We start from the raw sequence: 24,006 nt of genomic DNA, 5'->3' as shown, positions 1-24,006 counted from the left end.
TAAACCTATACCCTCTGGTTCTGCACCCTCCACACCCCCCACCCCATCCTGGGGTAAAGATATTGGCTATTCACCCTAACTATGGCTCTCATGATTTGAAAAAGTTCTATGAGGAGACCTTCAGCCTCTGATACTCCAGGGAAAATAGCCTCAGACTATTCAGCCTCTCCATAAAGGTCAAATTCATCAACCCCGACAAAGTCCTTGTAAATCTTTTCTGAACCCTTTCAAGCTTCACGGCATCCTTCTTATAGCAGGGTGACCAGAACTGAATTCTAAAAGTGGCACCAACCACTTAACCATGAAATAGAGCTATCTTCAGTTACCACAGACAGACCAAAGTGAAAGCTATACAGTTTTTGCCACTCGTGAAATTGGATTTAATGACTTTGAATTCCCACAGGCTGAGTTCAGCACCTAGCATATTCTGGAAAATCACTTCTTCAGAGTTTTCAGTTGTTGAGGAGATGCTTAACTTAATAGGTCGGCACAACATTGAGGGCCGAAGGGCGAGTGCTGCGATGTACTGTCCTATGTTCTTGTTTGATGAAGTTGTGATGATAGAGGGAACAAACTAAAATATGCTTATCAGATAATAAATACTTTTCCTGCACACATTTAAGTTGAAATATTGGCATATTTCTGAATATATATGACACCTGCCGTGTACGGTCCAGAAGTCAAAGTGCCAGCTGAGAATAATTGTTGAATGTTTGAAATGTTGTTGCGTATTATTTTTTGAGATTCAGTCACGTTAGAATCTTTTAAATAAATGCTAAAAACCTTCATAGGACAAAGTGCTTAGGACCTATTTAAGGAATAGATTTGATAACCTAAAGGCCTGCATTAGGCAGTATGGACTGAGCCAGTCGTAAAATAATTAAAGCCATTGTTCCTATTTAACAGCTTAGGAAGGGCCAGGGCACAATGTCTATGCATGATGCGTTAGGCATCATAATGCGTTGGGTGATTTTGCCCTGCAATGAGACAATGGAAGGGATTGAGTATGATGGGGAAGAATATAATGGTAACTTTTAGCAGGAGAGGGCGTGAGGTGCCCCAGTAACTGAATGGGAATTGCAGAAGACAGAAAAGGGTAGTAGTTTGGGAGAATGAGGTGGGTGAAACTTAACGAATGGAAATGCTTGCAACAGTGAGAGTCCATGAACCTCAATGAGATCTGTGTGGAGTGGCAGAGTTAGCATGGGTGGGAGGTAGCAAAGAAAATTGGCCACACTTATTGACTTATTGACCTTCTCACTGCCCTGCCAGGTATCCCATTTCTTCTGGAACATAACACTAACCCCTGTTGCAATTTGCACATGGTGCTTTTTGGCACCATCCAATGGCATAGCTCCTTAGCCAGTCTGCATAGAAAATGATTGCCTTCCTCTCCACCAGTACCTCTAGTTGCTTGCCCTTGAAGCATGGAACAAACTTTGCTTTCCTTTGGGCCATAGTAGACTTGGTGCCATGAAACTCACTCACCAAAACACTTTGACTGCAAATGGAAAAATTCTATCAGTGAGCAACAGGTCCAAAATGTTTTGTATTCTTTATTCAGAAAGGGCTAAATTGTGTGATGACAGTATGATAATGAATGATGGTTAACATAAAACATAGAACAATACAGCGCAGAACAGGCCCTTCGGCCCTCGATGTTGCGCCGACCTGTGAACTAATCTAAGCCCCTCCCCCTACACTTATACCGTCATCATCCATATGCTTATCCAAGGACTGTTTAAATGCCCCTAATGTGGCTGAGTTCACTACATTGGCAGGCAAGGCGTTCCACGCCCTTGCTACTCTCTGAGTAAAGAACCTGCCTCTGACATCTGTCTTAAATCTATCACCCTTCAATTTGTAACTATGCCCCTTTGTACAAGCAGAAGTCATCATCCTTGGAAAAAGAGTCTCACTGTCCACCCTATCTAATCTTCTGATCATCTTGTATATCTCTATTAAATCCCCTCTTAGCCTCCTTCTAAGGAACAATGAGAACAGACCCAAGTCCTTTAGCCTTTTTTCATAGGGCCTGCGCTCTAGACCAGGCGACATCCTGGTAAATCTCCTCTGCACCTTTTCCAATGCTTCGACATTCTTCCTGTAATGGGGCGACCAGAACTGCACGCAATATTCCAAGTGTACAGTTGCAGCATGACATCACGGCTCCAGAACTCAATCCCTCTACCAATAAAACCTAACACACCATAAGCCTTCTTAACAGCACTATCAACCTGGGTGGTGCTTAGTTCTGAATAAGGAGATACTGGAATAAAAGTTGCTGTTTAGGCAAAGTCTTAAATTGAATTGTTCTGATAAATAATTTTAGAGAAACATGAAAGAAACCAACTAAATACATGGCATACTGAGAAAAGATTATCTAATATACGTGTGTGTATATAGACCATATATACAAAGCAACATTCAATTTATAAATCTCATTTTCACATCCGCACAGATCAAAATTCTAAATTTGTTCAGATTATTGTACTTTTCTACATTATTCTCTTACATTGTTAATGCAGTGAGCTTTTTAATAAGTGAAAAACCTTGAAAGTGTTCAAAATTACCCTATGTTCATGTAGATTGTCCATTATGGAGTCGCGTCTTTTATTCACACATAATTTCCCAAGGCACAGGAGGATTTCTCACTTTTCTACTTCATGTTCCAGGCAACCTCCAGAGCAACAAATGCTTTGTAAAAGAAGTATCTCTGCTTATTTGCATAGTTGCTCAAAGTGAATAAAAACCCCCTACTTCCTCAGTTCTGAAAATGAATAATGCATTTGTGTGATTTTGCACAATTGTTGATATGTTAGGGGAACAAAGCAAGGGATTACAGTAAATTGGCAAAGATACAACAGATCAGATATTGCTGATGGTCTATGCAAGTGATTCTCTGGGATGTTAAACTGAACTATCTGCAATCAAGAAAACAACTTAGGTTGTTGTCAAAATGTGGAATCCTCTGCCGTACACCACTGAGTTGAGTTGAGTTGCTGAGTTAAATAAATTGCTTAAAAATATAGTTGTTTTTGAAAATTGGAAATATTAAAGAACATAGGTATCAGAAAAGGATTGGATTGCGTGGATCATGTAAACGTAATTGTAATAAAAATTGATACATCCCGTCCTGCTGTGTCAATAGCCACTATTTACATTTCTTATTATCTGACTGCCAATCCCATTTCATGCAATCGTTTTATTTACACTTCAAAAGTGCCATTTTGACGAATAATTTCTGACACTGTGGGGCAGTGACTTGGGCGGCATCATGGCTCAGTGGTTAGCAATGCTGCCTACCAGGGACCTACCTGGGTTTGATCCCAGCCTTGGGTGACTGCCTGTGTGGGGTTTACACATTTTCTCTGTGTCTGTGTGGGTTTTCTCCCACAGTCAAAAGATATACAGTTAAGTAGATTGTCTGTGCTACAGGGACCACGGATGTGCAGGCTAGGTGGATTGGCCATGGAAAATGCAGGGTTATAGGTATACAGTAGAGGGAATGAGTATGGGTGGGATGCTCTTTGGAAGGTTGGTAAGGGCTGAATCGCCTGCTTCCATGTTGTAAGGATTCTATGACAGTCTATAACCAAGAATACTTAAAAGCAGTTAAGTGTATGTTTTGTCTTTTTATTTTCAAAAGCTATCAGGATGAATTTTATGTGAGATACGGAATAGTGGTCTCAAGAACCAGCCTGCTTTTATTTTAACCACCCTTTGGATGCAAGTGTCATTAATATGGCCATCATATTTTCAGTAAACACTCTGACATTTTGTACTGTTCCAAAATTGGTACTGCTGAGAAGGAGCAACATTATGAACAACTTCTCATTAAGACATGGTGAGATATGTCTAAATCAGGACTGAGTGTGATTTGGAGATTTTAATGTTCCCAAGCATCCGCTAGGTGTTGGATGTTATCGGCTTGGTGATAGTTGCTAAAACAACTTTGGCGACTTATTGCAGTGCATCTCCTAGATAGGGCAGCTACAATATGCCAGTGATGGAGAGTGAAGTTGAACCAACTCAAAGTCTGCATGAAAAATAGAAAGAATAATACTATACTTTAGATACAGCCACATGGGACTTTGTTGGTGGCTTTAATTGGGGTAGCATCTGTGCTTGAGACATGTATTGGATTGAAGGAATGGAAATTGTTTTTTTGAAAAGAATCAGAAACTGATTTCTCAACTCTACCCACTGAAAATGTGCTGGGGATTAATATTGGTTACATATTTGACAATGGAACAAAATTATTTTGAGACCTTTCTTTAATTTCCCCATGAATGGTGTTTCAAATAATTTCACAAAAAAGAAGACCGTGTGTTCAACTCAAATTAATTTACCATTGTCTTTGCTTTCCTTGTGCTTATTCAGTTACACATTGCAATTTGCTGTTATACATCTATTGGCTGGGCAAACTGACAACAAACTGACTTCTACAAATATCAATAGCAGCGCCACTCCTCAGATCAGTTAACAGGAGGCACACATACTATGAGACATAGACAGATGTCAGCTCCCTCCCGAGTTGGGACACACCTCAGAGTAAACTGGCTGAGAAAGGATAAGACATCTGACATATGGGAGGAAATTGTAGTGTTAATCAATGCTGGAAGCAAAACGCTTTCTCACAACAGTGTGAAGGAGTGTTTTAACTGCGACACTACTGAGATGTTGGCTGTGCTTTTAATTAAGCCTACAAGGACTCACTCTTTGAATAATTCTGGTTGTCTATCTTCAGGGTTGCCTCGGTGATTGAGATTGAGATGGAGACTGGCAGGATAAACCTTTCTTGAAGAATATCTGACCCACTTTGAACAAATTCTGCAACTCATTGAACAGTAATTAAAAGATCACACATAACGTGCTGAGACTTTTACGTCTGATTCATTTACCTGCTCCTGTCTCTATGTGTTACTTACAACCAATGAGTCAGAAAATGAAGACGTATTTTTAATGTCATCAATTGGAAGTGCATTTTAATGTGAACTGTAACTGACATAGCGTTTTATTCAGAAATTAATTAATAATCATGCAGAAAATAGATCTAAATCTGTCTCTAAAATTCCTCTAAAAAGATGCTTATAAATGTTTATAGGCCATTCTTACAAATACAAAACAATTTCCTCCGATAGACAGTTGGTCCAATTTTCCTGCGATCTACAATATTGAGCAATCCACACCAAGTATTTCCAAGGCAGAGTACAGCACCTTATTTCCTGTTGGAGTTCAGATTTGCAAGTGGGACATTTCATGACCAGTTGCTATAGCATTCAAATGAACAGAATCATGTGGTCATCACCAAATACGATTGCAACCCAAAAAGCCTGTGGGTTGAATTTTCCACAAAAATCAATGAAGGGTCAGCATCATGAGGGTTGAGTCCTAGCAAGTTTTCTCATTCAGTTTTCTGATGCTTGTCTTATTATTTACATACCATGCCTCTATAGTACCCCACTTGTGCTATGATGCACTCAACAGCATTGGGCATTCTTGCCATTGCTGGCATATGTGGTGCTGGCACTGTTTTTCAAACCCAGGCCAAGAGCAGTCATCCAGGAACCACACTTCACAGTACACATAGTCAGGGGTAAGCAAGAAAAGTTTCTGAGGGCGTGAGTTTGAAAAATGTTTGCTTTGCTGCTGTAAAAGACAAGCTAAAATTAAACCAACAAACAAAGGATTGATTGCACTTGCTTCCAGGAACAAATAGGGACTGCTTGTCTTTCAAGGAATATGAAATTTACACTCAACAAGTGATGACTGCACCCAGTTCACATCTATTGGAACCGAGCTTGAATTAAGTCTGCCTGGCTTGTGGACACAACGCTACATCTCTCTATCATACTGAAGGTAATATTCCACTTGTTCAATTTCGTCTTCCTCTTCGGAAATTGCAGCCAATCTCCAAGCTCTTCATTGTCCATCATATCTCCTCTTTGCTCCGGTTGAGCAGAGTACATCATGCGAGAATGATGTGGCATATTATATCTGAAGTGTACTGCAGATCCATGCAGCTGAATGTCATCTTCAGCAGAATTACAGACTGCTTCCCACTGGCTGTGGTTAAAGAATAGGCAGCTTTTTAACTACACACAGCCTCAATCAAAGGCTCCACAATGGAGTCATCAGCCATGGATTGCAGAGGGTAACCATCATTTCTTAGTGACTTCAAATTTAACTGGACCTTGAGACAAAGCAAGAACATGAGTGTTTTCAAGGACATAAGAATCATGGTATGTTCCAGGATAGCTGGCAGGGGCTTCTAAGATGCGTTACCAATGATCTTAAGTGATTTGTACGTTGATGGAGTGAAATTCTTTTCTGCTGGTGAAGTCTGCTGTGTTACAATATGGCACTCTCAATGCAACATGTGTACATTCTATTGTACCCTGCAAGCTACATTGGGAAAAGCATATCACCTGGGCTACAACACTGAACGGAAATGAAATGCAACGTTGTGATCTGTCATACATTGCATCATTAATAGCCGTGATGCATTTGTAGGAGGAAAATTGTGAGATATCATATGCAAGTCTCCAATAGGTCCTTGGAAGCAACCAGATGTATAAAACATCAGCACAGCAGTCACCATCATGACCACCAGATTAGACGCACGCCTTCAGTTTGCAAGTCCTGCTTCAGATTGTATAGCTCTATGACAGTATCTTAAGATATCTTCAGTCTACTTTGCCCCTCACTCACCTCAAGCAACTGGCATTGAAGATGAGAGATTCTGGGCCTCCTCTACTACTTCCTGATCTGGGCTGTGCCACTTCCTCACATGGAGGCTGTTCATCAGCTACTGGAGGCTGCCTCTGCTCCTTCGCTTGCTGGCACATCCGTTCCTCCTCCATAGCACCATGGCCACAGCGAACATCGCACGTGTTATGGCTGGACCCTTTGCTGATAATTCCAAAGAACCTGGCTGGGGAATATCCAAAACAGAACAGGTTGTTAGTAACGTGAGCAGTTGTATCCTCACCATAATACGGACGATGGCTCGGCATACTCCACCATATAATGGGATGTGGAGGAACAAGACAATCTTTATGAATTAAGGACTGCAGATAACACTTCTTTTCAGGCTACTGGTGGTTACTCTGCCTCAGAGGGATGAGAATGATCAATTTGTAATGACCAAAGGCATTGTTAAGACTGCTTGTGATTAGAATTTGATCCCACACGGTTGGGCAACATATATTTCACAGGCAGGGTACAATGATTTTATGTGTTTTCATGTGAAAATGTCTGATGATTGGAATTGTCTCTTGAAGGGCCTCAATATCACTCAATCAAAACTTTGTATACTCTATGTACAGTCGCAGCCATTTTCAATTTCCATTATGCATCTGTGATTCGGTTAGAGGAGGAAGGCGACACAGACTGCAGTTGGCGAGGTGAGTTGCACTCTCAGTCTGATCATAAAGAGGTTCCCTAAACTGTACTTGTGCTCATGCCAACCCCAACAATACTGAGCTTCAAGGCAGTCCCAACCAACTCTTTCATTACAGCCTTCACCTCGCAGTTACTGTCTGAATGATGAATATTACAATGGGTTGCACTGAGCTTTCAGAACTGTCCATGACCCTGGACTTCAGTGATATGATACCCAGACCCTAACCACTCCAAGCTGCTGACTGACCGTGGCCGAGTGCACGGACTGAGATAAGATACTGTTTGATGTACTGTGGTGAGAATCCCTGACTAATGACAATCCCTCGTGTCTCAGCTGAAACTTTAATCCCTTTAGATATAGATGCATTGCTATTTGTCGAAAGCACAGGCGGGATTTTCCTCACACAAACTGCTGGCTCATGCTATAGAAGTGACAATGCTGAAGCATGGTGCCACACGATACCTCTCAAGCCCCTTGACTACTCGTTGTTAGCAAAGCTGCCTGGCTTCAAATCTATGCTAAAAGCCAAAGCTACACAGATGCACTGGGAGCCTTTAAGGTCTAAAAGAGGCAACAAGACAAGGCACAACAAGGCAGGGCAGAGTTGCTCTGAGCTTCCAAGTAGGCTCAGAGTGAGTGATCGCTAAGAAAATACGCAAAGAGCTGCATCCTGCTCCAATGCATAGGGTGGGTGACTGTCCCTGCAGGCAGCAGCAATGACAATGAAAGATATCTCATGGGCTGCAAAGTGCACTGCTAAGGGGAGAACTATATTCTACTTGAGTCAGAGATGTAGTTCTGATGAGGTTTTTGCATGTTCAATGCCAAACTCTGATGACGCAGGGTGCGGGAGGTTGTTGCCCATGGAACCTGCCCTGAAATATTTGGAACTACTGTTTATCGTGCAGACAGAGAATTAAGCAGCAAGGTAGAGGTACCGGGCAGCTACTCTGACCTTTAAGTAGGGAATTGTCACTATCTGGTTCCTCTCTGTCTGTGGATCAATATGGGAACTGCTTATAAATGAGGTATTTTAGATAATGAGATACAAATGCTTATAAATAGATACCTCCAACTCATTAACAAGATTTGCATCTCATGCTTCAAACATTCAGCGGAAAACCAGACTTTTGTTTCTCAACATCAATAGTTTCAGTTTTCTTAACCCTCCGGTGACTCGCCATTGCTGATGGCGTTCAGGAACTGTTGAAAGTTCAGCCCTGCCGTTGCTTAAAGGGGCTGGTAGTTCTCGAGTCATGGATACAAAATGCTAAAATAAACAAATAACTGCATATGTTGGAAATCTTAAATAAAACCAGAGTGCTGGAAAAGCACAGCAGGTCCAGTAGCAGGATCTTAGGCAGACAAGTTTGATTGATAACCTTTGAGTGAACAATAACACTGTTCCAACTAACAAAACATAGGACTCTTCAGGGTCACTGGCCTTGAAACATTAACTTTGTCTTCTCTCCATAGATGCAGTCAGACCTGCTGAGTTTTGCCAGCCATCTGTTTTTGTAGGACAAGAACAGCTGTTAGGGACACTTCTGCATGGACACAGCATGATCTGAAAACCCGAAGTACTTGGGACCGAAAGCATGGTACATTATTTTAAGAAGGATTAAATTGGATGAAATGAGAGAGTAACCGAAATGAAGCATGCTCGAGCGACTGTGTGGAGTTTGCACATTCTCCCCGTGTCTGCGTGGGTTTCCTCCGGGTGCTCCAGTTTCCTCCCACAGTCCAAAGATGTGTAGGCTAGGTGGATTGGTCGTGCTAAATTGCCCGTAGTGTTCAGGGATGTGTAGATTGGTTAGGTTAAGTTGGATGGGTCTGGGAGTTTGCAGTAGGGTCAGTGTAGACTTGTTGGGCCGAAGGGCCTATTTTCACACTGTTGGGATTCTATGATTCCATGAAGTTGAGACATGAATTAACGAAACAAAATCTCCTTGTGTTCTCTTAATTTACTGAGATAACGTTAGGAGAAAACCTTCAGAAACGTGTCACTCAATCACAACCTGTAGCTTATATAAAATACACCCTTAACTTGCCTTGACAATCAAGGCATTTGATGTTAAATTCACCACTGTTTTCTAGATTGTTTTATAACCAGGTGAGGAGGGGTTAATCAGTTCTCTTCTTTTCAACCTGCTCATTTGGCTGCAACAATGATGTAATGATTTTGCTGACATGCAGCTGTATCTCACTTCATTAGACATGCAGTTAACTAATTCACCAGAAACAATTAAGGAGGCAATTACAAGGCTTTCTTGAATGATGGGGAGAATAATTTTATCCCTTGGAACCCTAAGCAGAAAGATAAATACATGATATCAAATGCACAGACACACACAGCTATAAAGTTGAATAGGAGATAGTAAACAGTACAAAATAAAAGAGAAAAAAAATGCAGTTTAAAGACCTCAGAGAGTGTCCTGGATGTGTAAGGTGCTAACCTGAGACCATAGTTTGTTACTGGTGTTCTGGATTGACAGCAGACATCGTGAATATTACAGACTGTGTTATTTAGGTTCAGGAACTGAATCTGTCTCTTACTTTAACAAATATTGGAAAAACAGCAACTTTCACATAAATAAGTTGAAAATAGCTAAAAATAAGATACTAATACATGTGATTAGTCCACTGGCAAGATTCTCGTCTAACCATTGAAAGGTCATGTCTTTTGATTTTATTTTGCTTTCAAGAAGAATCTCATTTCATCATTCTCACCACAATTTCTCATCTGTCTTGCTATTGACCACATTTTTCAGAGGGTGGAATAATTCAGTCCACGTTTCAGGTCTTCTCCCAGCCCAACACTTTGATGAGTCACATGTTATGGACCAGTCCAAACCACACAAAACACATCAAGGAGATAGCCTATACCCTAAATTTAAAGCAAGTGTAAGGTGTTGCATTCCAAATATGATTCAAGTGGTCAAATCACTAGGCTTTAAGTAAAATGCACTTTATTCTTACACCACAATTAAAATACAAGCAATAAAGAAGAATTGACATAACTTTAGCTCTAACAAAATACTTAACAAAAGTAATGTTTTATTTAACTACTAGTCCTCAACTGTTCCAATGTAGCAGCATCCCATAAATGCACCCTTGGCAAAGGCAAATTCAGCAAAATGGATATGATCATGTGCTAGCTCCTTCAGTCCAGGAAAAGAAACACAGACAGAATGAATCTAGCAGTAGAGGGAGAACTCAAGCTTTACCTAGTTGTATCTAGACAGAGATGATAAGAACCGCCGATGCTGAAGTCTGAGATAACACAGTGTGGAGCTGAAGGAACACAGCAGGCCAGGCAGCATGAGAGGAGCAGGAAAGCAGGAGTAGGGTCATGGCCCGAAACATCAGCTATCCTGCTCCTCTGATGCTACCTGGCCTGCAGTGCTCCTCCAGCTCCACAGTATGTTGTCTATAACAAGACAGAGAGTTGTATCTAGCAGGTTCAACTCCAAAAGCCCCAACTTCAACAACCTGAAAGCCTTTTTACCTTAATAATGTAGTCTGTTTCTATTTTCTGCCACTTCTCGTCACACTTTCATTTTGATTTGCCACTTCACAACTCTTTCACTCTGGTGTATCAACTCTTTTTTGATTTTTGTTTAAACTTTCCCTTCAGTTGAGCCTTTCATTGAAAGCTAGTCTCCGTAACAATGACCATGAAACTACCATTGATTATTGTAAGAAAAAAAACCATCCCCATCAGTAATGTCCTTTGGTGAAGAAGATTTGTCATCCTTATCAGGTGTGATTCACTGATGATTTAGTATTCAAAGCAAGATGATTCACTGAACTCTTCTGAAATAGTCATACAGTCATACAACACAGAAACAGATCCTTCGATCAACCTCGTCCATACCACATCATATTTCCCAAACTAAACTAACCCCATTTGCCTGTGTTTGTCCCATATCCCTGTGAACCTTTCCTATTTGCGTACCTGTCCAAATGTCTTTTACATGTTGTAACTGTATGACAACGAGCGCTGGCATAGTTGCCAGCAATGCCTAATAAGGATAAATGTTTAAACCTGCTCAGAAACCTACTATGTGATTCTGATGCATAGCTCTGCACTTTCAAAGCTGTACAAGTCTTTCTGTACTTACAGGGTTAGAGAATAGATCAAAAATGGCAGTTGCTTAATAATAGATCACACAGTTCACAACTGTTGTAGCACTGTCTGTGTGCGTGAGGCTTCAGTGATAAACCAAGTTAAAACATCTGTCCTCCTCTCTCAGCTTTGACAGTTTTAATGAAATCTAGCCTTAGGAGGTGCAGATGATCATCTACACTTATGTCAACCCTTCTTTACATATCTATTTCCAAGTGCATGACAACTGAAAGAGTTTTGCAAAACTTGAAACAGCAACTCTGTCCTCACTAATATTGCATTAATTAAAACACCAAACTAATCTTATTAATTGCTGAGCAATGCAAATTGTGAAAAAAAAGTGTTGCTAGGTCCTAATTAGCTTTAAAAATGGCACCAATTCACACTGAGATTCTTTCAACACCTTACGAGAACAAAAAGTAGAGAAGTGTTCACTGTTCAAACATGCTGTGAACCACAGCAGTTGTTTCCTGTAAACCCAAGGTACTACACATTGAATTGACACGGCAGAAATTATTGTTAAAATTTGTCATCTTAGCAGTGTTTTCTTCTCCAAAAAACAAGAGGTCTGCCTGATTTAACTGATGTAAAACTTCCATCGTGTTTATTGAAATTGTAGACATACTGGTCACCTGAAATCTTCAACAGACTGCAATGAGAGACAATCGTGGTTTTGAGTGATAGAAGCCTACAGCCGAGGTAAAGATCCCTTGGTCCATTAAGTCTGCACTGTTCAAAAACAAGCACTTTACTGTTCTATTTCCATTTTTCAGCACTTGGCCCATAGATTTGTATGCATGGCATCATATGTGAGCATCTAAATACTCCTTTAATATTCTGAGGGTTCAGTGTTACCTCACAGCACCAGGAACCTGGGTTCAGTTCCAGCCTCGGGCAACTGCCTGTGTAGAGTTTGCATATTCTCCCTGTGTCTGCTCTGGTTTTCTCCCGTGGTCCAAAGGTGTGTAGGTTAGGCGAATTAGCCCATGGGAAATACAGAATTACGGGCATAGGATGGTGCTGGGCGGGATTCTCTTTGGGGTGTTGGTGCAGTCTTGATTGGCTGAATGGCCTGCTTCTGCACTGCAGAGTTCTATGATACACCCTTACAAGAGGTGAGTTCCAGGTTCCCATCACCCTGTGGTGAAAGCACGTTTTCTCCCATCATGTCTGAACTCCATGTCCAGTCATTTATCCATCCACCAAGGGGAAAATCTTTTCTTGTCTACCCGCACATCATTATTTTATACATGTCAGTCATGTTCCCCTTTAGGCCTCTCTTCTCTGAGGAAGACAACTCAGTCTCTCCGATTTCTCTTCATGATTAAAACTCTGCAGCCAACACACCATCCTGATAAATCTTCTCTGCCCTTCCTGTACTGCAATTGTACCCCTCATTTAGGATTCCAGATATGCATGCAATGCCCTAGGCATGACTTTACCCACATTTTATACCGTCCCAGCAAACTCTCCCAGCTCTTATACTCAATACCTTGGCTAACAAAGGCAAGAATATCATATGTTTTCTGAATGACTTTATCGACCTCTCCTGTTATCTTAGGTCATCAGTGGACAAGTCCACCAAGGTCCCTCTGATCCTTGGTGTTTCCCAGGATCCTACTGTTCATCATGTAACCCCTTGCCTTGTGTCCTACACACATGCAACACCGCATACTTAAGAAGGTAAATAAAGTAATTTCAATTTTAGTGCAGCGGATGAATAGTTATGTTGCTGATGAGTAATCTAGAGGCTCATAAAATTTGAAAATTAACAACTAACATCAGGAAAAACTAAATAGCCATGAAGCTATTGATTTGTAATAAATGCATCAGATTCATTGATATCTTTTAGTAAAGGAAACCTGCTGTCTATATCTTTGGTGACCCTACAAATGGTTCCTGCCTAATTTTAACATAGATGACTCAATTGTTCTCTGAATTGGCTCAGTGAGCCACTCAATTTTACCAAAACAGTAGACATATTGATGGACAATAAATGCTAGCGCCACCCACTTGCTGAGAATCAGTTAAAGCAAAACCACTGAGCCATCAGGTAACATTTACTCATGAAAGATTCTTCTAATGAAGTACCAGAAGACGATCTATCATCACATGAGAGGAAGGATTACAACCTCTAGTTAGGATTGTGGGTGAACCACCGTCTATTTGGTCACTTTTGTCGTGATCATAATACAATACACTCTGCGCCTGACACGGGAACTTGTAGAGGCTTTGCTTGAAAACAGAATCACCATCCACCTGAAACAATGATGTAGAAGGAAAAGGTTAGAGGAAGCAAGAGCCGCTTCATTCTGAGATCCAGCCACCTTTGTCTCAATGAAATTCAAATGTGGTTTTTTTTAATGCATTCATGGGTTGAAGGCATCGTTGGCTAGACTAATATTTATTGCCCCTCCATAATTGACCAGAGGGCTGTTTAAGAGTCAACCACATTGCTGTTGGTCTGGAGTCACATGTACATCAGACCAAGTAAGGATGACATTTTCGTTGCCTAAATGACATTAGTGAACCATAGAATTCCTACAGTGTGGAAGCAGGCCCTTTGGCCTACCAAGTTCACACCGACTGTCAGAACATCCCACCCGGACCCAACCCCCTGTAAACCAACTAATCTACACATCCCTGAACACTATGAGCAACTTAGAATGGCCAATCCACCTAGCCTCCATGTTTTTGCACTGTGGGGGGAAACAGGAACACCTGGCAGAAACCCATGCAAGTACGGAGGGAATGTGCAAACCCCAAGTAGACAGTTGCCTGAAGGTGGATTTGAACCTGGGTTCCTGGTGCTGTGAGGCAGCAGAGCTATCCACTGAGCCACTGTGGTTTCCCCCTTAACAAGCAGCAATGGATTCACGATCAGCATTAATTACAGATCTTTATTCTGAATTCAAACTCCACCATTCACCACAGTAGGATTTGAACCTGGGTCCACAGGACATTACTTGTTCTCTGGATTATTATTCTAGTGATAATACCACTAGGCAAAGTAAGGAGGATAGTCTGCCAACTGAGAATGGTACGGCAACCTCCAGAAGATTACAAATTTGCCCCAGTAGAGTGGATCAGTGTAGATTTATTGTTTAGATGTGCCCTGACACCTAACGGATTAACTGATGCTGTCTGGGGTGAAAGGATGCTGAAGTCCCTCTTCAGTTCTATTCATTTGAAGTCGGGGTTACCTGAATATTTGATGGTCCAAAGATGAAACCACAAATGTCTTCCCAAATCCCACTCCTGCAATTTCTTTCTCTGATTCCAAAATCTTCAGTAGTGTCCTCCACAGAATTACATGGCAAGTGTGATGCTCATGGTTTGATCATTTGAATCAATGCCCACTAACTTTCATAGTCTCACAGGGAAAGGGAAGTCCAGTACTAGGCATCCACACAGATTAGTACAGATTTTTCATTCACCATCCAACTTGGAACAATTGCAAGTCTGTCTTTGCTTAGTAAATGTACTCAATATTGCATTTTAAGCTGTCATCTTACTTCATAAAGTATTACAGTTTCAGGACAGCAGAAATTGAACTGAATTACAGCTGGGTCCACGTGGCAATGCTGAAGAACTGGTTTCATTCTCAAAGGGACTTTATGTGAAATATTAATTTTACAGCTCAATTCTTCCCATCTCAAAAGCGGGAGAGAACTTTCAGGATTTCTATTATATTTATCTTTCCCAATAGACTGTTTGAATGTTTAAAAACATATTTATAACACATGTTTAATGTCTGTAATATACAGTTCATATGTGGGTTTGACACCAAGATGTATAATTTATCATTGTGAAATTACATGGGTGTATAATAAAATAAAGCAACAGCAGTGTGTACAACTTCTTTTCTGGCAAGACAACCCTGAGGCTCCTTCAATACTGAATCAGTTCAGCCACTGAGCAAATGAAATAGACTGACTGAGAGATCCCCAGGTGTGATCCACAGTCTACATTAAGTTAGATAATCTGAACTGAAGAGAAAATAGGATCTCCTCCACTGTACTTGCAGCATCCCTGTGTAGATTCAAATTCTGCCTGCCACCAGCTTATACAGGGAGTGAAGGGGTCCCAAGTATTTTGGTGCATGGACCTCAGTCAGATAGAACTGGCCTCTATGCTGGTCCTTTTTGACAAATTGCACAGCAGGTACTTTTGAAATCCTCTTCAGATGGGAGACCCGGCCTCAGATTAATGTTCCATCCAATAGTGCTGAGTTCCCTCAGGACCATACAGAAATGCCAGGCTATTGAAAATGAGACTCAGGAGTGGGGTTGCAGGTAGTGGAGCCCAGATGGTGACTGTGAAGTCGGATACTTGTTGAGTCCTGTTTCCTTGTGCATGCATCCAATCTGGGTGCGTTGCAGATTGAGAAGGAAAACAGCAAGGAACAATAATGCCAGCAGTGGCTTTCATGTGTGCTGGAAAGCCTAGAAGGAAAGCTCCTGCTGCTGTTGGCTCCACGTGAAAGGATTATTTAAATAAAATAAATTGTTTTGTTGGCAACCACATCCAGAACAGAAAACACAATGCCTCTTACTATGAACGTTGTCTATTTTCAAGAAGAGGTACAATAAAGGCACAATCATTGCATTAACCTATGCAAGCAGTCTAGCTTTGAATAATGGCAATCCCTCAATGTGTTTGTTAATAATCTAAGTTTGAGTTCAAGGCACCAAGACTCAAAGATGATCTCCTATACTTGACAATGAACAACTGGGGAATGCCATGAGTGCATTTAAAAGATGCTATTTTCCTATTTTCTTAACTTTTTCGTATTAATTGTGAGAAATATTGGGGTTGGAAGGAGGTTGGCTCAATTTCTCATGCTGTGTTAATGTCCTAATGCTACAAACAGGAATGATCAACTTTAAAAGACAATCTCACTTGTTTTCTACATTTTCACTTGTTTTTCTTTTGTGACAACTTTTTATGTTTAACATTTTGGAAGAGAATTCAGTCAACAGGATGGATGTGAATCATTGCTGTACTGGATCTCCAGAGTACATGATTGTTTGGAACTTTGGAGACTTAATTCTACTTTGCTTGGATATTATTAGCTTCAAAAATCAAATTCAGTATTAATATTATCCAAGAAAACCAATAACTTCAAACACAATCAAACAAACATCCTTCTGAAATGGGTAAAAAGACCTGGAATGATTTGAAGAGTTCTTGATGCTATTATTGAAGGAGTTAGAGTCTCCCTGGTGGAATGAATTAATATTAAGGGGTTGGATGACATTCCTTATGTATAATTAAATTGTGGTATTATAATCTCTTCAGGCAATAAGATACATTGATCAAAATGGGATCTGCAAACATACACATTTGTTCATGCAACAAAATTTCACATATAATGCCCTGGACATAATTTTATAGAGGTCTGAACAACGTGGGCTATGGTGAAATTTGAGGCAGAAAGAGACAGAAATCCAACAATGTCTTCTCACCTGTGTCAAGTGCATCTTGCTCCATCTTTGACTAAGCGATCCAGCGAGTTTCTCACGAGGCATCAGTGAGTTACCAATTATAAAGGGATTATAGCTTGTTAAACACATTATTAATGCTGTAAACTTGTCTCATTATTATTCCACTTCCTATCTTACCAACCATGCCAAAGAAGTTAGATGTCAAGAATTCTCAACGTGCAAGCTTCAAAGCAGGTCCCTGGCAACTTTAGCTCACTATTGGCCGTGAGGAGCCTTTGTGTTGTTCAGCAACAATAAGTGTCTCAGGGCACAATCCATGGGATTCAGCTGCGTACACCCCTTGTAAAGGACATTGGCAAGTGATATTTGCCAATCCCTTCTGGCAATCAATGCATCTCTATAATCTACCTGAAGGCTGTTTAAAAAGCACAGGTAGGAAGGTACACTGTCAACTAACATTGAAAGGCTGTAGCAGAGAAACTTTGCAAGCAGGGACCGGCACCCAGCTCACAAATTGGACCAAGCTGCATCGCAAGGCTACTCGCTTACGCCCTTTATGCTCAGTCTCTAAAAGCATATCTCCATGTGGACAGGCTGTATGCCTGGCTTTGCCATGACATGGCATCCCTGTTAGATTGGTGCTTCAGGAAAATCCAAAAGCTATTAATATTTCTGAATTGAGGTCCTATTTAGTGCAGACAAGTTGCTTGTCAATGGGGATCTGTCCAGTGTGGGGTCAGCTTGCTTTACGGCACACAGAGACATCATTCTATCAACTACAAGCCTCTCCCTGTATGTCAAATCCCTGAACAACTCAACAACTGAATGTTCATATCAGAAACTGAGCCCTCAGTCCAGTCAAGGAGTCCCAGTGCTGTCAGCCATATGCATAGCCTGCATACAATCCAGGAGGTTAACCATGGTCAGTCACTTCTTTGGGACCCTCATGGTCAAGGGATGTGATGGACTGCAGCCTGAGGAACAGAACATTGTCAGTCCTATAGGGCTAGCAGCAGCAACTGTTGTGTAACACCAGTCAGGAATCTGCGAACACAGTGATCTGGCATCTGGTCAAACATGTCTAATGAATATTGCTCAAAGTCGGTCAGAGATCTGGGGTGACTACACTCCTGATGTTCTGTCTAGCGACCAGTAAGGACAATGCAAAGGGATCCGATAGGGGCTGTAGGGGATCACTGTCAAAAGGGTTGGCGGGGGGTCAAGGCTGCGGGGTGAATACCGATGCATTTGTTGAGCTAGAGGCGAGGATGGTGATGGGCGTGTCTCCGGCTATATGGTGATATGTGGAATAGCATTGGATCACATGGTAGGCTACAGGAGAGTCAATTAGTGACAGTGACCATCACTGAGGTCTCCAAAGGGTACAGTATGGAATGGGGATCATTGAGATATAATGACAGAATTCAGGGGAAGGGGAAACAGTTGTCGGTGAAATTCAATGTGGTATATCTCCATATGGTGGGGGAATGGATGGAAATGAGATATTGGAGTAATATGAGGTAAAATGGGATGTGAAGGCTCTGGGAAGGTATACCTGGCACCCAGACCAAGCTTGGAGTTGACTGTGCCACTGTGAGCTATGTTCTACATCGTCATTTGATACTCTCCTTACTTGAATTGCAACTAGAATATGATTGGAACAACATTGTGGGTTGGTGGGGTCAGTGTCAGTTTGATGGGTAAAAGAAGGGGGCCCATTATTGCTGGCTGCTAGAACATTATAGGGACAAAGACGTGAAATAGCCACCAACAAAACCCAGCCATATTTAATTTGCAATCATTTTATCTCCCAGTTGCTCTGCAGCAAGAAGAAGATGGTTCAGGGTTAGATGCTGGTCAAAGATGATTTGCACTATGCCATTCAACCCTGACATTTCGATCATGCTGATGTAAGTAGCAGTGAATTCAAAATAACTAATGATGTCTAATGGGGAACCATTCTTCATGTTACTCCAGACAGTGTTGTGGAAGATGGAGGCCGATTCTTCATCGTGTTTCATGTAAGTGTTGAAAAAAAGGTTGCTTGAAGGGTATAGGTCTGGGATGGGACAGGGGTTCAGAGTGCAACAAGCACTCCAACTAAATACAGTGGCACCTTCCCAACTTGGAGCACATGCTAAAGTTGAAGCTGAGAGAATGACAGTGACATAGCCCTCATTATCAAGGTGTAGTATGTCTCACCGTATTGAGGCGCATACTCAGTTTTCATCTGCAGGACATGCACCAATAACTCTTCTCAGATCTGAGAGCCTCTTTCACTCCTTTCCACTGACAGTACTGCACTCTGTTACTGGTGGGTCATTGGTCATTGTGGCCGTCTTCCTAATAAAGCAAAGATAGATGCAATGCAACCAGGACTGATGGTAAGCCCAGAGACAGCAGCAGGTCACAGAATCATGTGTCAAATTAAAGAATCCCTACAGTCCAGTAAGAGGTCATTCAGTCCATCAAGTCTGTACCAACCTTCTGAAAAGCATCCAATCCACAGCCCCAACCCTCCCAACACCCCACTCCATCCCCATAATGCCAAGTGGTTTTTTTTACCATGGCTGAGGAGCTCGTAGGTCAGATGGAGGCCACAGGATATATGAGGTATTCAAGGGGCCGAAAGATTCCTGACCCCAACTCCATTTCCTATGGAGGAGTGAGGCTCAATGTCATCACACCTTCTGCATGTTACCTAGATACTTTGACAAAGCCATACAGACTGCTCGAGTGGAACTGACAGCTGCTTCAATGGGAGGCTGTCCTCTCCCAATGATTTTGAAGGTAGCAACTGCTTTGAATCTCTTTACAACGGACTCCATCCAGGGTATGACAGGTGATTTTTGTGGGATCTTTCAGTCGTGCACACACAAATCTATCAGGACAGTGGCCAATATCATCTGTATAAGACGTTTCATGATGACAATAACATCAGGCCAGCAGTAGGATTTTGGAACATACCTGGCCTCGCACAAATTCAGGGTGTCACAAACTATGAGATAACATGGTCTGAAGCTGGATGAACACAGCAGGGCAAGCAGCATCAGAGGAGCAGGAAAGTTTGACATTTCGGATCGAGACCCTTCTTCAGAAAAATTTTCTGAAGAAGGGTCTTGACCTGAAACGTCAAACTTTCCTGCTCCTCTGATGCTGTTTGCCCTGCTGTGTTCATCCAGCTTCAGACCGTGTTATCTCAGATTCTCCAGCCTTGGCAGCTCCTACTATCTCTGTCATGAACTATGCGCACCTCATAATGTGCGAATCATATCACAACACGAATTAACAGAAAGGACTTTTATTCAGTTAAAGTGTAGGAGATTCATGACCCTGTAATGGGGTCAGCTGGCCTAGTCACCTGTATAGTTGGTTTATGAAGGAGAGTGACACCGATGGATTAGGTTCAATTCCCATACTAACAGAAGTTACCATGAAGGTCCAACGTCTCACCCATGCCTGAGGTAAAGGTGACCCTCAGGTTAAACCTATCACCAATCGTCCTGTCTAATGAGACAATGGCTTGATGGTAACTTCACCTTTTTACCTATAGCACTTCCTCGAAGTGTGTACCTGCTAGCTTGGCAGCTCTATGACTCCTACACCTTGGAGTCCTATTATGTACATCTGTGCTTGGCAGTCTAGGCACCATATATGGGTGGTTACTGGGGAAAAGGGACTATTAACTGCTATCCACCAATACTTCGGAACTCTCTAACTGAAGAGGAGCAGAGGTACAATGTTAAGTGTACATCGACCAGGGCTGAGAGGAAGCAGATGATAGGGCTGCTGAAGAGGTGGTTCTGCTCCTCAGATTGGTCTGTGTGGTTCCTCCAGTTTAGTTCAGGCAGTATGTGTCACATCAACCTGCTTTACTATACTCTGCAGAATTGGAGCAGGCAATGAGAATGGCAGTTTGCTGGATGCAAAGGGAGTGAAAGAACATCAGCAGTCTTCCAGGGAAGATCTCCTTTTTTTCATGACAAAGCACAGCTATTTAGTTCCCTACAAACCAGTCAAAACCTCTCTGACACCTTCTTCCAGTCAATGGGAGGGAGCTGGGTGCAGCAGACTGTCAGGGAATACTAAATAGCCTTTGGACATAACACCAACATTTTGTTTGCATTGTGGGAATGAACTGCAGCCTCTATTGGTTATGCTTGTGTTCCCTTTTTGTGGCTATAAATAAAAGCTTCTGTTTGGATTTTTCTGATTGCTTGCCTGTATGTGACGCTCCCCCCATTGACCGTGAAAAGCCATGGATCAACAAGGCATTAGAGTTGCAATTAACTACAGAAGGTTTTTAAACACAATGTGGCTGTGGATGGGCAAGCTATATGGCATTGAGGCTGAACAGCAACAAGAGTGAGATAATGGAATCCTTGTGAAAGGGAGTGTCAACCATGCTGGCTATATACCATGAGCAACATGGCTTTGTGGCTATGTTGTATTACTTTGTTGTTGAGTTACAATGCTGGATTGATAATATTTGTCAAGTGGCAAATGACCTTGTAAAGATGGCACAGATATTAGAAATGTCAGTCTTTCTCTGGATATCCACTGTGTGGCAAGTTGTTCCGGAAATGATGTGGATAACATGGGATTAGAATTGATCATGAGAGATGCTATGGGGCAAAAAAGTAATTAGAGCAGCAACTTTGGCTAAACACTGTGAGAAATCTCATTGGGCTTTATGACAAGAATCCTCTAAATAAAACTAGATAGTCCTTGAACTTAATCAAAAATTGCAAGATTCAGTCCTGAAATTCCAGATATATATCAGAGTGGTGAGTGAATTCTTTTAAGCAGAATAAGTAACTAAGCAGAAGAACTAAAAAGTCTTTGAAAAGTGTGTGAAAATTGTGAAAGCAACACTTTCAGTTTTTAATCATTATTCTAATAACCTTGACAATAAATCACACCCGAGGTGAGACTAACACAGCTTCATCTTATACACATCAGTATAACAGCGCCAATTTTCTCATCTATTACCGCGTGTCGAGTTGGTATAGATAACGACTGTTGTTTCTCAGCATAAATGATGAGGTATATCTCTCTCCAATGTTAATAGGGATTAGTTATATTCTTCAGAGTTTAATTGACTTGAAGCCACAGCAACACATTTTCGCATGGATGGTAATAAGTTGTAAATTGGTGATAGTGAGGCAAGGGAGGAAATAGCAGGGGAGCTTGCAAAAGTGCTCAGTTCCTCTCTAGCCGCAAGAGAGGTGCTGGAGGACTGGAGGACAGCAATGTGGTACCATTTATTCAAGAAGGCAACAAGAATTAAAACAGCAAACTACAGGCTAGTCAGTCTAACCTTGATGATGGAAAAACAATTGGAAACAATTCTGAGGGACAGAATTAACCTGCTCTTGGAGAGGTAGGCATTGGCCAAGAGCATTCAGCATGATTTTGTTAAGGGAAGGTCATGACTGACTAACCTGATTAACGGTAGGTGGCTAAGGGTAGTGCTTTTGATGCCGTTGACTTGAACTTGTGTTTTTATGATGGGAACTCTGTGTCCAGTGGGGTCTAACAGAAGTCAGTGTTCAGGCCCTTGTTCTTTGTGGTTTATATCGATGATCTAGACTTGAATGCAGGAGAGTTGATCAGTAAGTTAACAGATGACACATATATTGGTGGGATTGTAAGTAAGAAGGGGAACAGCCTGGATGACTTGATCAGTGGCAAATGGAATTTAATCCAGATAAATGTGAGGCGATTCATTTGGGCAGAACAAACAAGGCAAGGGAATACATGATGAACGGTAGGATCCTGAGAAGTACCGGAATCCAAGAGGCCTTGAATTTTTTATCAGTCCCTCAGGGTTAAACTACCAGATAAGGTAGATACAGTGGTTAAGACATGGTGTGATTGGAACCATGAACAAATGGATCTTGTTGACTGTGATATTTTTGATTGGGGTTGTTAACCTGGGCCAGTCAGGGAGCCCTGGTTGACAGATATAAACACAGGTTCAGAAGGTCTCCTCAGTGTAGGGTTTGGCTTTAGCTGGCTGGTTACAGCCCATATTCAGTGTATGTGTCAACAAAGTGTGACCCTGGTGACAGAATACTAGCCTCAGTGCAGTCATTTCAAGAAGGAATTTGATATTCTTGCTTTATTAGCAAAGACATAGAGTTTAAGAGCAGGGAGTTTCTACTGGAATTGCATAAAATATTGGTTAGGCTACAGGTAGCATATTGTGCACAGTTCTAGAATCCACATTATAAGAGGGATTAGCTAGCACTGGCGAGGGTGCAAGAGGTGATTTTCAGGGATGTTGCCTGGTGAATTTCAGCTCTGAAGAGAGATTGGAAAGACAGAGGTTGTTTTCTGCAGAGGAGATTGAGATGTTAAATAATCATAAAGGCCATGCACAAGGTAGATTAGAAGAAACTTTTCACCTTGATGGAGGGATCAATGACCAGGAAGAATAGATTTAAGGTAAGACCATAATACCACAAGAAATTGGAACAGGCAGCTTGGCTTCTTGATGCTGGTCCGCTATTCAATAGGATCACAGCTGAGCTGACATTCCTCACATCCACTTTCCTGTGTTTTTCTCACAACCCTTGATTCCAATACTGATCAAGGATTTCTGTTTCAGCCTTCAATACACAAGAAAAAGTAAGGGACAGGTTTAGCAGTTTAGAAGTAGACAGGAGGAAGGTATATCCTCCCAGAGGGTGCATGGAACCTATATATTCATCTTTCTTTTGAAATTCTCACACTTTTTTTAATCCATTATTTTATCCACCAAAATGTGCTTCCAACCAAACTTCTCCAGCTCAACGTTTAGACTGCTGAAGCTGCCCTCTTCCAGTCTGATATCTCCAACACTGATTGTGTTTTTTTTTGTTTTTTTTAATCCCTTTCCAACTTAACTTTGAACACTATAGTCGCTATTTCCTAATGCTCCCTCACTCTGACATTCTCCAGTTAGCCTGCCTCATTTCCTAGGACCAGATTCAGCATAGGTTCATTCTATTTCATTGTAACTCATACTACTTGCTCTG

Source organism: Stegostoma tigrinum, chromosome 6 (assembly GCF_030684315.1).
Source record: "Stegostoma tigrinum isolate sSteTig4 chromosome 6, sSteTig4.hap1, whole genome shotgun sequence".
NCBI classification, from domain to species: Eukaryota; Metazoa; Chordata; class Chondrichthyes; order Orectolobiformes; family Stegostomatidae; genus Stegostoma; species Stegostoma tigrinum.
Note: the sequence above shows the minus strand (reverse complement) of the source record.